Raw genomic sequence first — 17,813 nt, 5'->3', positions numbered from 1 at the left:
TCCGGCTGAGCAAACATATCGGGGATGTAATTCATTCGCTTTGGGTGATGGAAAGCAATGTGATCATCCCAGTCCCTACGCCGGATCTCTTGTCGATATTCGCCTCTCTGGAGATATTCCATGAGCCAGAGTTGGAGTAATAGATTGCAACCTTCAAAGTGTTTTGCTCCTCGCTGACACTTCTCCAAAGCTCGGTATATGTCTGCAATAATCATGGGTACGATGCTGAACGCCTGCCCATCTATCCCTTCCATTAGGGTTTTGGTTACCATAGCTAGCCTGGAGTGGATCCTTGCTTTCTTCACTGGAAACACGACCAACCCCAGGAAATAGAACATGAAGACAAAAACTCTGCGGTGTATGTGTCCCAAAGATGTGAGGGCAAATTCGCCGGAGTAAGTACGGTAAGATTTGCTATGACCGTACCTTTCATACAAGTAATCAAAAGGAATGTATGAATCCTTCAAGCATGTTAATTCTGGATTCTTCTTCAAACCCATCATTTTAAGGAATCCCCTACCTTTGCGGTTCTCAGGCATTAGTAAACCCGGAGTTTCCCACACCAAACCGGCCAATCCTCCTATTTCCTCTAGCAAAGGTGTCATTTCAATGTCCCCAAAGCGGAACACAACCCTTTCACAATCCCAAAATAGTGTGGCGGCTTCTATGATCTTGTTGTTGGGTTGAATTTCCAGGAGGGAAGGTAGATTTCCTAGATATTTTCGGACGAGAGTCTGATCACTAAAGTGAAGATCTTTCCACCAGCTTAGTAGTCTTGGGTGGATGTTGGTAACCATGCCGAATCTGGGATTTCGTGCCTCATTATCTGCAAAACAGAAAGGTTAGACCCTACCCCCACCAGACTCGACTATTTAACATCAACAATTAACATTTAGCATTTAGTTCTCCAAATAAATGCACAGAACGTGATGGTGTCCGTTTGGGTTTAGGGAAACCCAGTGGACTTTGGACAGGGCTATCTTAAAGGATCATTATGCGGACAACATAACTGATCCGGCTAGGTTTGACCATGATGCATGAACATTTTGAACAGAGTGGGTTTTTTATGAGGTTTTATACTGGTACCCTTGAGCGGACAACTCAAGGGGGAAAGGCACGGAACCGTCGACTACACCGTTGATCGACTGGTTTTACCGCAAATATGCCTTTCCAAATTTAGGGGGTAATGATAAAGGAAGAGCGCAACCACTCATTATAAGCGTTGTTATAGTATTTGTTTTAGCACGAGTGGAGTATGATGTTAAGCATGATTATGCAACAATTAAAAAGCATGTTGTCACGTATTTGCATGTTAAGAAAGCAGTAAATACAATAGTTTATAATTTAAAGCGACAATAAAGAAAAGAAACGAAGAAGATAAGTCAGTTTTTCCTTGTAAAAGAAATTAAACGCTTAAAGGAATTTAAACAAGTAATTGCATATAAAGGGAGGGCACAAATTCACAAGTATAATATGAAATGGTAAAAGCCTAATATCCCCAGCAAAGTCGCCACGCTGTCGCGCCCCCTTTTTTCCCTCCTCGCGTCAGGAGAATCGGGTTAATGATATTTGGGTATGGGACAACTCATTCCTTTTGGGAACTGGGTTTATGAAAGGGTCATGATTCTGCACCTTAACATATAAATAGCAAGGGAGGGACAAACATACTAGGCACGCAGGGTCAATCATATTGACAAAGAAACAACACAAGGGAGGGACAGACATACTAGGCATGCAGGGTCAATCATATTGACAAAGAAACAACACAAACATACAGTAGCAGTAGGGGGTAAGCTAGGATTCAGCAGTAAAAGAAAACCATTCGAAGCTCAGCAATCGAGTAGGTCAAATAGTCACATAGAATCAAAAATGCAGAGAACCAAACTAACAGGTAAGAGAGTCAGAAACACGTAAAGGTCTCACATTAACAAGTGAGGAAAACCTTTTAGGAAATTAGGGTTTCAACAGTAGTCAAATTTAAAAGATGGTAAGAACTCAGAATTAGATAAGTCAAACAAGACAAAAGGATTCAAACGCAAAGAGCTTAATCGAACTAAACATGCGTATAAAATAAACCAAAAGAATTTCAGAAGCCCAGGTAGAGCCAGAACACTTAGGGCTTTTAGCATGATGAACCAGGTAGCAGCAAACATGGACAAACATAGTAAAATCATAAAAACATACTGAAAATCGGAGAAAAGTTTAGGAAACCCTAATCGTTAAAAATGGAGAATCATTTTGAAAGGAAAATCGAAGGACCTTCGAGAAACACTTAAAAAGTTTGTAATAACCACAGATCTAAGATCGATCTGAAAGAAAAATCGAAAAGCTCTTAGAGCTAGGGTTTCAAAGAACCCAGAGAAAGTGAGAAAGGCTTTAAAAGATACCGATCTAGCCGGAAAAGTCAAGGATCTGACTCGAGTGGCCATGGCTGGCCGGAGAAAGGTCATCGAGCAAAGACTGGACCAAGCCCCTTCAGAATCTGGTCATGAGACCATAGCAACAAACACATAGAAGCCATAGGAGGCTGATACAGGTCTTAGGCGACCATGGAAAGCTATAGATTAGGGTAGATTAAGGGGGCGGTGGCTAGGGTTTGATGTTGTTATAGAGAGCATTTGGGAGAGGAGGGGAATACAGAGGCTGCGTAGGGTAACAAATGAAAGGGTTTGGGGAGTAGTTGGGAATTGATTTAGGTAAGGGAAATTTTTGGCCGTTGATTTGAGTGATCAACGGCTTGGATTGAGCGGGTAAATGGGCGGGTTATGAAGATAAGTTTGGGTTGGGTTAAATCGGAATTGGGTCGGGGATTAACAGGAATTGGGCCAGGGTAATTGAAATTCAAATTGTGGTCCAATTTAGGCTATAATTGAAATAAAATGGGGCTAACATTTAAATAGCTAATTTTCCTATTTGATTTATAAAAAATAATAAAATAATTTCTGAAAATAAATTGATGGTACTAAAAATGATTTATAATGCATAATTAATTATTTAAAAATATCAGACTTAATTTTATGAACATAAATGCAGTTAAATCTTAAAAGAGGCTAATATTGCAATTATATGCAATTTAGCTTTAAAATACTAAATAAATTTGTAAAAATATGCAAAAATTTCTTTGGCTATATTTTAGTATAGATATAAAAGTGCAATAAGTGAATCACCAAAAAATGATAATTTTGGAAATAATTACTGAACTTTATGGATAAAAATAGGAGAATAAATAGATTTAAAAATCTTTTAAAATTAAGGAGAAGTAATGAAGCAATTGCATATATCATTTTGAAGCTATTTTTCATATTGAAAATATATAGGAAAAAATTGGGTGTCAGCACTTGAAAGACTTGCGGATGGTATTTGGATTGCTCCGGAGGTACCAACTTAGGATGAATTCATTGAAATGCGCCTTTGGAGTTACTTCTGGAAAGTTCTTGGTTTCATTGTCCGACATCGAGGGATCAAAATTGATCATGCAAAGTGGATGCCATTTTGAAGATGCCTCAGCCTTGCGATATTCATGAATTGAAAAGTCTACAAGGAAAGTTAGCATACCTTAGAAGATTCATCTCAAACCTAGCTAGGAGGTGCCAACCATTTAGTCGCCTCATGAAGAAAAGCGTCCCTTTCAAGTGGGACCAAGCTTGTAGCAATTCCTTTGAAAGTATCAGAACCTACTTGATGAAGCCTCCAGTTTTAGCAGTCCCTATAATAGAAAGCCGTTGATACTATATATTTCAGCACAAGAAAGGTCTGTTGTAGCGCTGTTGGCCCAAAAAAATAGTGAAGGGAAAGAAAACTCCCTTTACTACTTGAGCAGGATGTTGACACCAAACAAGTTGAATTATTCGCCAATTGAAAAGTTGTGTTTGGCGTTAGTATTCTCAATTCAAAAGTTGATGCAGTAATTTCAAGCTCATGTTGTTCGTCTTGTTTCTAAAGCAAATCCCATCAAGTTCGTGATGTCAAAACCAGTTCTTAATGATCGACTAGCGAGATGGTACCTCCAATTTCCACAATTCGAGATTGTGTACGTTCCTCAAAAGGCTGTAAAAGGACAAGCATTGGCAGACTTCTTGGCAGATCATCCGATACTTGATGACTGGAACTAACTGATGAACTACCTGATGAAGACGCAATGGTCGTTGAAGTACAACCTTCATGGAAGATGTACTTTGACGGTGCTGCACATCGCGAAGGAGTCGGTACTTGCGTACTATTTGTCACTTCTCAAGGGGAGGTTCTGCCTTACTCCTTTATGTTAACACAACTCTGCTCCAACAATGTTGTTGAATATCAAGCACTAATACTTGGGCTTGAAATGGTTGTCGATATGAAACAATTGCAATTGCAAGTCTTTGGTGACTCCCAGTTAGTGGTCGACCAGCTTTTAGGTAGCTACGAGGTCAAAAAACCTGAACTACGCCCTTATCATAATTATGCTAAAAAATTAATGGGATGGGTTGGTGACGTGACTATTCAACATGTACCTAGGAAAGAAAACAAGAAGGCTGATGTTTTAGTTGCCCTAGCTTCATCTTTAACCCTGCCTGATCAAGCGCAAGTTACAATCTGCCAAAAATGGGTAGTACCGCGCCAAATAAGGGTGAAAGTGAAGATAATGAACTCGAACATCTTATCACAGTTTCTGAAGCTGAGAAGGAAGAATGGCGACAACCTATTATCTACTACTTGAGCTACGGGATACTCCCAGAAAATCTGAAGAGGAAGACTGAAATCCGCCGTCGTGCACCTCGCTTCCTTTACTATAAAGATACTGTATATAGAAGATCATTTGAGGGAGTACTCTTGCGATGCTTAGGGGAAGATGAAGCACTCCAAGCTTTGCAAGAAGCACATTCTGGGGTATGTGGATCACATCAGTCTGGACCAAAGCTCCACTTCCATATAAAAAGGATGGGATATTATTGGCCAACGATGGTAAAAGATTGCTTGGACTACGCTCGAAGCTGTAAGGCTTGCCAATTCCATGCAAATTTTATTCACCAGCCTCCTGAAGTGTTACATCCGACTGTTACATCATGGCCATTTGACACTTGGGGACTGGATTTTGTTGGACCACTGCCAAAATCCTATAGTGGACACTTATACATCTTTGCTGCAACTGACTACTTCTCAAAATGGGCTGAAGTTGTTGCTCTTAAGGAAGTAAAGAAGGAAAATATTGCAAGTTTCATCCGAGTAAACTTATTCTATCGCTTTGGCATTCCTCGTTACATAATAATGGATAATGGCAAGCCATTCAACAATAGGTTGATGAACAAGATTTGTGATCTCTTTGGCTTCAAGCAATGTAACTCTTCTATGTACAATGCTACCACCAATGGTCTAGCCGAGGCATTCAACAAAACACTATGCAACTTGTTAAAGAAAGTCCTCTCCAAATCCAAACGAGATTGGCATGACTATATGGAAGAAGCTCTGTGGGCATAAAGGACAACTCACCGCACACCAACACAAGTGACCCTTTTTAGTCACTCGTTTACGGAGTCGAAGCTGTCTTGCCACTCGAGCGTCAAATACCTTCATTACGATTATCTATACAAGAAGGGATCATCGATGAAGAAAATGCTCGACTTCGATTGGCAGAGTTGGAGGCTCTTGATGTGAAGAGGTTGGAAACTCAACAGAGTCTTGAATGTTATCAAGCTCGATCGTCTCGCGCCTTCAATAAAAGAGTTCGTCCGAGATCCTTTCAAGTGGGAGATCGAATCCTTGCCATACGAAAACCCATTATTACTTCCCATAAACCTATTAGGGAAATTCACTTCAAAATAGGATGGGCCATATGTAGTACAAGAAGCTTACTCAAGTGGGCTTACAAGCTGGTTGATGCAGATGGAATGAGAGTTAGCCCTATCCATGGCAAATTTTTGAAGAATATAAACTGTGTTTGGTCCAAACAAGAAAAAAGTTCGCTAGGTTGAAAACCTCGAAAGAGTCAGCCTAGGAAAAAGTTATGACATAAAATAACAATAATAATAAAAAGAAAACTCACCTATTCTGAATTATGGTATGACTTGATCCTCTTCACCGAGGTACGTAGGCAGCTTAGAGTTTCATTCGACGTTCAGTCGCATAAGTTCAAAAGATACATATTGCCCCAATTATTGTCAGAGTGAAGTATGAAAGAATGTAAAATAAAGCTGAAACGCCATCCTCCTATTGAACTTTGGATCTCATTTGATTTAAAGGGGGCAATGGTAAATTGGTATCTTCAATGGGACGATTTTAGGAGGATGCCAAGTATTTGCATTGAAGTCCAGGGATTCCCTATGTCTTCAGGTTCGCCAAACCTTCAAGTTTGATGGTCTCCAAGTCCTCCTATGCCCTAAAAAAAAGGGAAGAGAAGAGAGGCGTCAAAAGGGAACACAAGTATAAGAAGAAAGATTGCTTGGCACAAAGTTTCAAATTCAGTGAGACTTGAACCCAAGATATTTGTGAGAATGGAGCTCTTGAATTTCGATTGATGGCAAGTAAAGCGTCTTCCGATCTCGAGGCTTTCATATCAATATATAAAAGTTTTGGTGAAGTCGCGCAAATCTGAAATCGTCAGCGTGTTAGAATTTTACGTTGACTTTGAAATATCATCTGAAAGTATCCTTAATGTATTAAATTTTTCATTTGGGATATGGTTTAGATTTTGAAGTTTGGTTTCCGAAAAATCAAACGGTTAATGATTTCGACGTTCCTATACCGAGATATGAATTGTTTTGGTGAGATTGTGCGAATCTGAAACCGTCAATGTGTCGGAGTCTAAAGTTGATTTCAAAATATTATCTGGGACGATTCTGAAGTTGGTTTATTGAGAATTTTGGATATGTTCCAGATTTTGAGGTCTAATTTTCAAGAAATCAAACGGTTCATGATTCCGGCATTTCTACACCAAGATATGAATTTTTTGGTGAGACTGCGCAAATCTGGAATTGACAGCGTGGTGCAATATAAAGTTGATTTCGAAATATTATTTGGGACGATTCTGAAGTTGTTTGATTGAGAATTTTGGATTTGTTCTATATTGAAGTCTAGGTTTCAAGAAATCAAACGGTTTGTAATTTCGACATTTCTACACCAAGATATGATTTTTTTTTAGACTGCGCAAATCTGAAATTGACAGCATGGTGCAATATAAAGTTGGTTTCAAAATATTGTCTGGGAAGATTCTGAAGGTGCTTGACTATTGATATTGAATATGTGTTAGATTTTAAAGTTTAGTTTCTACGAAATTAATTATTTTTGGCATTTTCACATTGAGATATATACTTCCTACTGCAAATTTACAAAGGTGATGAACAATATTATCTTCAAAGAAAAAGGAGAATGTATATTCAAATGCAGAGAACTTCTAGACATGAACGATAGCGATGTTTAAAAGAAATCCAAGTTCTATTTTGTGAATGTCAATACATCATGTTAAACAAGCAAATATTGATACTGAACCGCAAGAAGAAAAAGGGGGGAACATCAATGAAAACAGGCAATATAAAGTAAAACAGATGGAGTTTTTATTTCCAAGAATAGTCGCTAGTTAACCAAATGCAAAAATAAAAATAAAAAAAATAAAATAAAATAAGAGGCAAATAATATACACTATATGGGCTAATCTAAAAATAATTTGTATTTGACCAAGTCTTTAAGGGTGGCCTCTAAGTGTTGTTTCTTCGTCTCCACGTCAGCCAAGTCATCAACAGTCACCAAGGAAACATCAGAAGATCTACGGTGCTACTCTTCAGCAGATGAGACTCTAGATTCAATCTCTTCAACCTCTTTCTTGGCAGCATCTCGGAGAGCTCTTAACTGTTTCACCTTCTCCTTGGCCTCTTTGAGAGATTGACTGGTGACCGACAGTTCCTCGACCTTCTCCCTTTTTTCAGTTAAGACAAGATCAAGATGTTCCTTGGCTTTCAAAAATGGCTCTAATTTTTTAACGTCCACAACCTTATCAGAAAGAGTTGATCGTTCCTGGTCATATGAAGTGGCAAGCTTAAAGAAAGACATCAATAGGTATTTTAGAGGGGAAATATCCACACCCTTCCCATCCATCTCCTCGAGAATCACTTGGATCTCTAATTTAAGAGAAGAAGCATTGTTTGTAGTAAGGTCGGAGAATTTGGCATGAATTTTAGCCCAAGCATTCAAGATAAAATCTTTGCGAAGAGTCAAGACAACCTTTCTTCCATCAAAGATAGACATCGTTGGTGAAAATTAGGCCCCAATTTTTCTCCAAGATCAGGAATGGAAGTCGCCTCTAGGTCCGACTTTGATATTGGAAGTGATTTCCTCGAGTTCGGATCCGCCACAGATTCACTACTACCCTGTGGCTTGATTTGGTGTGACGCTATCGAAATATGATCAACGTTTGACTGCATAGAAGGAAAAAAAAGATAGACGGTTAGTGAAGTTACCTGTATATTATAAGACAATATGAAGTTTTAAGCATTACCTATTTAATGACCGTCAAAGTCCTTGAAGCACTGCCAATACTGTCGGTAATCTCGACTACACCCGAATCAGTGTCTCCTTGTTTGTTTGAATATGGCTTCACTCGCTTGAAGTTTTGATCGCCATGACTACCATCACTCTCATTTTGAGATAGGCATTTGTTGGAGGTAGGGACAACGGTGCTTAATGGAAAGGAACCCACATGGACTTGGTGAGCCTGAGAGGGTTCCTTTCTTTTTTGAACTTCTTTATATGGAGGTCCCTTGACGTCTCGTGGTGCAACCACTTTGGATTTTAAAGTAGGAGGTTTTTCCTCCTTGTTATGATCTTGAGGCGTGATTTCTAAAGGCGCAGCAGTGATTGGCCCAACAAAAGTCACCAAAGATTCTAAATGATCTTCAAGAAAGCTCTCATGCACTCTTGTCCACCAGGATTTGTACTCTGACGAAAATAGCATTTTTCCGTAGATATAGCCGGGGGAAAGGTCGCCCTCGCGTTGGTGGAATTATGTGACACACAAATTCGCCAATATATGAGTCCTTCTTCTAATGTGGAGCTACGAAAGTCATTTTCCAAAATACTAGGACTAGTTTGATAAAATCCAAATTGACGGTTGAATCGATGTGGACTATATGGTTCAAGAATGAAAGAGTTCTCACACCTTAAAGGGAGATAAGTAAAACAGATACTCATAAAATAATTGATTTTCGATTCTGATGCTTTATCATTATCCTCAAAATAGTAAGGTTCGGACCCCTCCGGCATGGTAGAAGTCCAAGATGCATTATCCGCCTGATGGATGCGTTTTCTTGCATTTGTATTATCCAAATACCTTGCAGCGCCTTCTCCGGAATACGCCACCATCAATGGAACATATGGTCCTTTTAGAATCCCATAGTGCATCCTGAAGTAGTAAGCAATCTAACCGTACACATAATGAATGGGAAAAGAGATTTTGATGTGCTCGAGCTGCAAGGACTTGGAGATCTTGTTCAAACCATAGTAAATGCTCGCCAGAACTGGGATTGCAAGGCTGAATTTCCATCCAATTGCCATCATGCTCATTGTTTTAAAGGTCTCGGGTCGAATGAAATCGCCATCTTGAAAGGGAAATACAAATGCACACAACCAACAAGATAAGAATGCCACCAAATACGTGTCTTCTCTCTTTTCATGTCGAACCCCAAGGTTAGAAAACATCATCTCATCCATGCTAGACCATGCAACTACTTCTGGTATAGCTCCAGTGGGATTATGCGTTGACTTCAAACGGGTAGATTTTTTCTCCCTCCTTGCTGGAGCAGGTTTATATCTCAAGTCTCTCTTGCACCAATATTCAATCCACTTGCTAAATGAGACCTTTGGATCATGACTCTCTCCTTCTTGAAGATGGTTAAAGGCGATAAACAGGTATCCATAAGCTCAAGGAGTAAATCTTTCATTCTTCTCATTAACACATGTGAGTTCGATAGCTTCGGGCACAACTTCTTCGCAGGGAGAACCTCCAATAGGTAAACTGCCAATGGTATGTAGATCCCAAAGAGATATTGATAGCTCTCCGGTGGATGTAAGTAAGGTATGTGTTGTAGGACACCAAGCTTTAAGAAACACTTGCAAGATGTTTGAATTTCGATCATATGTAAATAAAGAAGCATAGACGGCATCATAAATTCTTGTTGTCTCCAAAGCTCGTTGACTTCTGCCAAGTATGTCCTCAGCCCATTCTCAATATCCCGGGATATGATGATATTCACCGCCAATTCTCAAAGTATTTCCGCAACTATCTCCCTTTGAATCATACGCCGTCCCAGGCAAAGAAGGGTCGCGATATTGAGTTTTCATTGGTAAGGAGTCTGAAGGGACCACATTTTGGTTGGAAATGGTTGTGCTCTGAAGTCCAATCTACCATATAGAGGAATTCTACAGAGGTGGCCACAAATTTGCATATCGACCAACTAGTGGAGCGTAAGTCAACAGCTTGGTTATAAATCCTCCATTCTTAGCATCAATTATGAGATACTTGCACTGGGAGGATGGAGGTGTGTAGTCTCTGAAGTGAACCATCTCTTCAAAACTGCATAAGCGAAGAAAAAAAGAGATTAGTAAATATTAAGTCAACGACAATTGACAAAAGAAGGAGAAGATTCTAGTCCTTTGTGCTTTAGGCAAATTTTTATATGTGATTAAGAATTCTTCCTTCTATATGCTGTCATCGGTTTAATTTTTTATATGTTGATTTGAATTTGTCCGTCTATAGGGTTATATGGACTTGTCCGTCTATATGGTGATGTGGGTTTGTCCGTCTATATGGTGATGTAGATTTATTTGTCTATATGGTGACGTGGATCTATCCGTCTATATGTTGATATGGGTTTTGATTTGGCCTTCTATATGTTGTTGATTTGATCATCTATATGACGTGATGAATTTATTCTTTTATAGGACGTCATGAAATTGCCCGTTAACTTGACACTCAACGACTTTTCTTTTCTTGGCCTACAAAAAAGAAAAGAAAAAGAAAGAACAAGCAAAGAAAATGCACAGAAAGAAAAATAAATTACCTTGCACTTTGATACTCACTAGTTGAACGCGAGGTATATCTGTGGACTAAGCTCTTAATCGGTGATAACAAAGAGACGAGCATGCGGTATATATAAGTGTCAAAGGGAGGTTGTATAAAAAATTACTGCCGACGTGGGATGGCTGCTACGAGTCTGACTCCTAAATGGATTTGGTTAGATATAGCAGTGATTGAGTATTCTTGTAACTCAATTGGACGAGAATAGGTTAAGTCTAATTGCTCTTTGATAGTTATCCAAAGTGGAAATAGAGAATGCTAGCAAATAATATAATTCTATGTAGAGCTTCTACGAATTAAAGAATGCCACGTATTATGAATGGCTGGAAAGTGAGACCAAAGTCCAATCAAGCCCAAGTAAGTTCTTTAGCTTACACGGCTATCTGATTTAATGGACCAAGTGTTTGTGTGGTTTTCGTCTATCAAGGAAAAGGATAATAAAGAAAACACATTCATTGAGCTACCTAAATCAAATGTGCACTGCCAGGAGAAAAAGCACATTGTGCTTTTGACTTTGAAAAAATTAAAGTTGAAGGCTTGTCATGCCTTAAGGAAAGAAACATAATTTTCCTAAAATATTAGTTCTCACGTGTACTCCAAACCTCGTCTGTGGAGTTCTAATATATTTTTATACTGACAAGTTTTTGGAGTAGGGGGCATTTGTAAGCATGTAAAATTAATTGAATTCAAATTCAATAAATAATTTGAATTATATTTTAAATATATTAGTCCAGATAAATATTTGGGCTAATATGATTGGATTAATTATTAAGTCCAATTTAATTGGGCTACAAATGATGAGCCTACTTCATTAGGCCCAAGATAACATCTTTCTAGAGGCCCAGTTTGGTGCCATGCGTGAAATGACATGGCACGCCAAGTCAAACGGAAGAGCCAATAGGACCATGCCACGTATCAAAATGACAAGGCATGCCAAGTCAAGTTAAAAGGCCAATGATATCGCGCCACATGTGCAAGTGACATGTTCTGGCCAATCAAATGCCGCCTTGTCACGCTTCAATCTGATTGGTCGGAAAGAGTTTGTTTTATTCATAACTCCTCCCTCCCACAACTATAAATAGGGGTCTTCATAACTCGAGAAAGGACGAAAAGTCATAACTAGAAGCAAGAAAGAGCTCGTGGATCATTCCTCCACAAGTTTCAAACTTCAAGCAATCAAGTTCAAGTTCAAGTTCAAGTTCAAGAACGAAGAACAAGTCAATTCAAGCTCAAGAATGAAGAACAAATCAAGGTTCAAAGAGTATGAGTTCAAATCAAAGTTCGTGCTAGTTGAATTCAAGATCATCGTTCGTGGCAACAAATATAGATTCAAGATCAAGCTCGAAGACTCTTGATTTTATTTACTATTGGAAAGAAGAATCAGAGGATTTATAGAGATTGTACACTCAGATTATCTGAAATCAAATACTACGATTGTTGCAAAAAATTTCGGTCTTGATTTTATATTCTCGACGCAATTTTATTGTCTACAATTACATTCATCAATAACATTCATTATATTATCGCAAACCATAATCCTGAACATAAATAAATTTGGTACAAATTTATCATTTTTATAATGAACTACATAATACACTGTCAGATGACCGAGAAGACAAAACAACATTGTTACAAAATAATAAATGGTGGGCTTTTTTATATAATACAAAAGTTTGGGGCAATTTTTAAAAAAATTATTAGTAATATTTTGGGTCAAAACCATCTCTAGAGCTGGTTTTGGGATTTTGATTTTGGGTTTTGGAATTTACCAAAATATAGATAAATTTATGAACAAATATGTATTTGCCCAAAAACCCAAATATATTTTGGCAAAATCTATGGCCTAACGGGTCCTAAGTATAAAACAACGAATATATTATATAACGTATAAGCCCATAAATTTTAGTCCCTCGCAGTTAGGGATGGCAATGGCGCGGGGCGGGGCGGGTTTTGTTTAATGCGGGGCGGGGCGGGTTTACTCTTATGCGGGTGCGGAGCGGGGCGGGGCAGGTTAAAATAATTTTTAAAATTTTTAAAGCGGGGTGGGGCGGGTTGCGGGTTTAATGCGGGTTCAATGCGGGCAACTTGAATTTTATCTTTTTTGAAACAAAGCAATCATTTCAACAATAATTTTATCTAAGTACTAATTTTATACTCCAAAAAAAGAAATTATAGTTTACAATAATATTGTTCATTTAGTTCATAATATTTGTGTTTTTTCATAATAAGAAAAGTAGTTGTGAAGTTTTCTTTGAAAGTAATCATTCTTCTTGAACCAGTATATCTCTTAAGCTTGCTTCCCACTCAACAACAACAACAATAACTATCCAGTAAAATCTCACAAAGTGGGGTCTGGAGAGGGTAATGTGTACGCAGACCTTACCCCTAGCCTGATAGAGCAGAGAGGCTGTTTCCGATAGTCCCTCGGCTCAGAAAGACAGAAATAAAAAAAAAGAAAAGATAATTCATTAGTAACTCCGGTAGAAACCGTAATAGTAACAGAAGCATAACAACCAAAAGATAAATGACATGCAATAACAATAACCAGTATCTAAGGCCCGGGGCTAAGATAAACAACAAGGATAGTATGGACTCAACATAAACTGCAAGCCTTCTGAGATCAACCCTAATCCAACCCCGCCTCACCCCGGGTATGAAGTAAGGAAAGCTCTACTACTCCCTAACCTACAACCCTAATGTTTGACCTCCAGACCTTCCTATCAAGGGTCATGTCCTCGGAAATCTGCAGTCGTACCATGTCCTGCCTGATCACCTCTCCCCAATACTTCTTAGGCCGCCCTCTACCTCTTCTCGTACCCACCACGGCCAACCGCTCACACCTCCTCACCGGAGCATCAAGGCTTCTCCTCCGCACGTGCCCGAACCATCTGAGCCTCGCTTCCCGCATCTTGTCATCCACAGGGGCCACGCCCACCTTCTTCCGAATATCTTCATTCCTAATCTTGTCTATCCTAGTGTGCCCGCACATCCACCTCAGCATCCTCATCTCTGCTACCTTCATCCTCTGGATATGAGAGTTCTTAACCGGCCAACACTCTGCCTCATACAACATAGCCGGTCTAACCACAGTCTTGCTTCCCACTCACTTGTACTTAAATAATAATTAAGTTGAATGATTGAGAATATTGCTTCACCTAATTAAAGTACAGTGGGAAGAAAAGTGAAATTGAGATGAAGTCGGTGACAGATCCAAATGGGAGTAATCGGCAGAATTCAAAGTTTTGAAGTCGAATTTTGTGTGTAAAAAAAATTAGATATGCGTTTCAGAATTCAAGTGGGAGTGCATAAGCGGGGCAAGGCAGGACAGGTCCAAGCGGGCGGGACAGGGCGGATTGAAAACAAAAAAAATAACTATGTGGGGCAGGACGGGACGGGTTGAAATTTTTGTGTGTTTTGCCAAACCCGCCCCGCCCCGCCCCATTACCATCCCTACTCGCAGTCCCTTTGAAGCAAGTTGGAGCCAAGTTTTAATACTATTATCTTTTGAAAACATTGACTGTGACCATCTCTTCGTAAAGAGAAAGAAGAATCCAGTCGTTATTGGGTAGATTGTTTGAGAATGGCACATGAAATGTGAACAGATTGATAACGTAACATTTGAAAGAACTAATTAACAGCTGCCTGAATTTTTCTGAAACAATTAAAACAAACAAGCAGGTGTCTAACATTTATTCAAGTAATTTTCTGTTGGCTCAAAAGTTAACGATGTACTTTGTAAGCGATAAAACAATCAAAAAATAGAGAAGGGGTAAATCGTAATCAAATATAATAAACCTAAAGATGCAAAGATGATAATATTGTTGTAGATCTAGTATTGCAAAGATGATAATGTATGTTCATAAGATATTTTCGTCAGAAGTAGAGATATAGAGAGAAAGACAGAAAAGGAGAGAGTTGTATTAGATCAGCTGCCTCCTTTACAATGTGGAGGTCCCCTTTATATAATAGGAGACCTTCCTCGAACGAATCAAAAAGTTACAGAGATAGGTAACGTCTCCCTAGTGTAGACGCTGAGTTCTAACCGACGTCGCTTTGGTCCTCAAGGCCGAGTCGTACCCGCTACGTTTAGTCGGCGTACACTCATTGGGCGTACCTACTGGCGTAGAGATACTGAGGGTCAAATTTGACCCTATACAGTTAGTCCCTCCGCTCGTTGGAGACGTGTTTGGTGGGCGTCTTCGGCGGGCGGAAATGCGAACCTCGTCTTGGGAGAATTTGACCTCGACCGGGGGCGGCAATATGAATGAAGTGAAACATTTGACACTGTCGAGCCGCTGACGCGTGGCTTCCTTTTTGGAATGATGTCATCGCCTGTATGCATCATCATTATGTTTGCCCCCGAGGCGGTTCAGAGGATGAAGTGACGTTTTGGTTTCCGGCGCACGTTTTGAATCATGACTCTTCGATTTCTGTGCAATTTATCCTTATAAATATGAGAAGGGTTTGATCTGATCCCACTTTCAAGCCTCTGAAAAGTGTTTTCTGATACATCCCTTTGCCTTTCTATCCTGTAACTGTTATTTCGTGAAGGACTTTCCCACATCTGTTGAAATCACACTTCCTTTTGTCAGTGCTTCGTTTCTCAAGTAGTATTATCATGGCAAAATGCGAATAATAAAAAGGCCAAGGATAATATCCCGTCTAGGGTTCCGCCATCTTCTGGTGGTGAAGGGGAAAAGGCGAAGAAGGCCCTTGTTCCTCTCAGCGTAGACAACGTCCTTCCGAAGGAGATGCACGTTCGCAGGGATTTTCCGACTAAAAGCCCTGATCTTCCCTGGGAGCACAGCGTTTTGCTTCAATCCCATTTAGACGAGTTGCGAGAGACGCACCGTATTCCGGACCATGTGGACATGGTTCCGGCCGGAACGGATTATGCCAATGTGCACCGACCTGGATATTGTGCCTTCTACGAGTACCCGTTCTTGATCGGTTACGGCCTTCCAGTCTATACTCTGGTGGAGGAGCTTTGCCGTTTTTACAATGTGTGCCCGGCCCAGCTCACTCCTTATACTTTGAAGGTGTGCCGTATCATGACCACCTATGCGGCCAGGGCTGGGTGCAGCGTCTCAGTCCATCACCTCTTGCAGTTGTTCAGCGCTGGCTACCTGAGGGGTACCATGCTGCAGTTGAAAGGTCGTGGCGCAAAGGGCTTGGTTGTTCAAGCCGATGACAAGCCCAACCGCCGTTTTTGGCGTAAATATTTCTATATCAGGACGGAGCACCTGGTGTCAAATCCCGAGGGTTTCCCGAAAAAATGGAATCCCGAACGTGAGTGTTTCTATTTGTAAATTTTAGTGCCGTTTGCGCTTTTGACTATACGGCATTGTGACCTTTGTTTTTCTTTCCTCTCTTTTCTCTTTTTTTATTCGCAGCGGTGCCTCTCCACCCAGCTCGTTCGATCGCATTAACGTGGTGCGGAAAATAACTACCTATGGCGGAGGAGTGCCCCGCACCTGGGCCTGCCTTTTACTCCGACATACGAGACCCGTCAGGTAAAAAATTTTTTTTGGCTACTTTTGGGGAATTCCCTTACGGTATTCGTTACTGACTTGTTTCAATTTTTGGCAGGTCGGAGCGCCTTTCTAAGAAGAAGAAAAGAGAGAGTCGTCACTTACTGGGGCGGAGGCCGAATTCTGAAGGTGGGTTCTATACCCTGCGGTTCGCCCCAGTGAATGACGCCACGGAGGTTCCTCACCCGCTGCTGTGGCGAACGTTCCGGAGGGGAGCGACTCTTTCGATGCGTCCGTTCGGCTGTGGAGGGGTCCTCCACAGTGGGGGAGACGCCGGAAAGAGAAAGAGACGTCGGGTTGATAACCGGCAAGGGGGTAGCCACGGTAGATGAGGGGGCCGAGTGGGCTCGTCGGAGTCACGGCTTGTTCTTATGGCGGATGCCCTCCGTTCTGGGAGGTTGGGCTCTCCAAAGGGGGGTTTTGTTCCTGAACGCCAGGCACACGCTATTCCGGAAGTCGGCTCGTCGGCTGTCCGTCGGAGAGGCGGGATGGTGGTGCCGAGAGGGAGGGCCCTGAGGTCCGCCTAGGCAATGCAGAAGCGTCAACGGCGGGTTCCGGCCCGTGTTGGGATGACGGTAGGTAGATCAACCGTCGATTCTCTGATCCCGGGGCGGGTTAACCCTGTTGCAACACAGCGAGCAGGCCGCAGCGGATATGACCTACTTTGTGGCGGCGCTGAGCATGACGAACGTTACAAGGGGCTTAGCGACGGGGGAACTATCCGGAGGGGTTGCGGTGCGGCCTTACAGGTAACTTTTTCGATTCTCTTCATGTATCGTAAAATAAATTTTGAATACATTGCTGACTTGCCTTACCATTTTTTCTCTTTTTTTGACTCTACATTCTGGAGATAGAGAGGGGGGGCGAGCGCAAAGGAAGGCGGCACCCTTCAACAAGGTGGTGAACAAGTATCGGCGGTGGCGAGTCAAGCATCAGCGCTGGCGACCCACTCAGCAAGACCCGGATTTCGGGTTTTTCGCGAGAAGTTTTAGAGGAGTCGGAGGCCAGCTTGAGAAAGGAGGGTGGCGAGTTAGAGCAGATTGATGAGGCACGCTGATGGCCGCCCTGGCCCGGAATATTGAGAACTGGAGACTCTTTCTCCAGTATAAGAAGAAGAGTGAGGTGGGCTGGGGGGTGGCGGCGAAGCTGCTGATTTGCGGGTTAAGGTTGCCGCCTGACCTCCGAACTTGGTGCCAAGGGCGGCTGACATTGAAGTCCTCAGCGGACTGCTGCGTCAAGGC

Source organism: Nicotiana attenuata, chromosome 4 (assembly GCF_001879085.1).
Source record: "Nicotiana attenuata strain UT chromosome 4, NIATTr2, whole genome shotgun sequence".
Lineage (NCBI taxonomy): Eukaryota > Viridiplantae > Streptophyta > Magnoliopsida > Solanales > Solanaceae > Nicotiana > Nicotiana attenuata.
The sequence above is the reverse complement of the archived record's forward strand: the minus strand, read 5'-3'. Positions refer to the sequence as shown.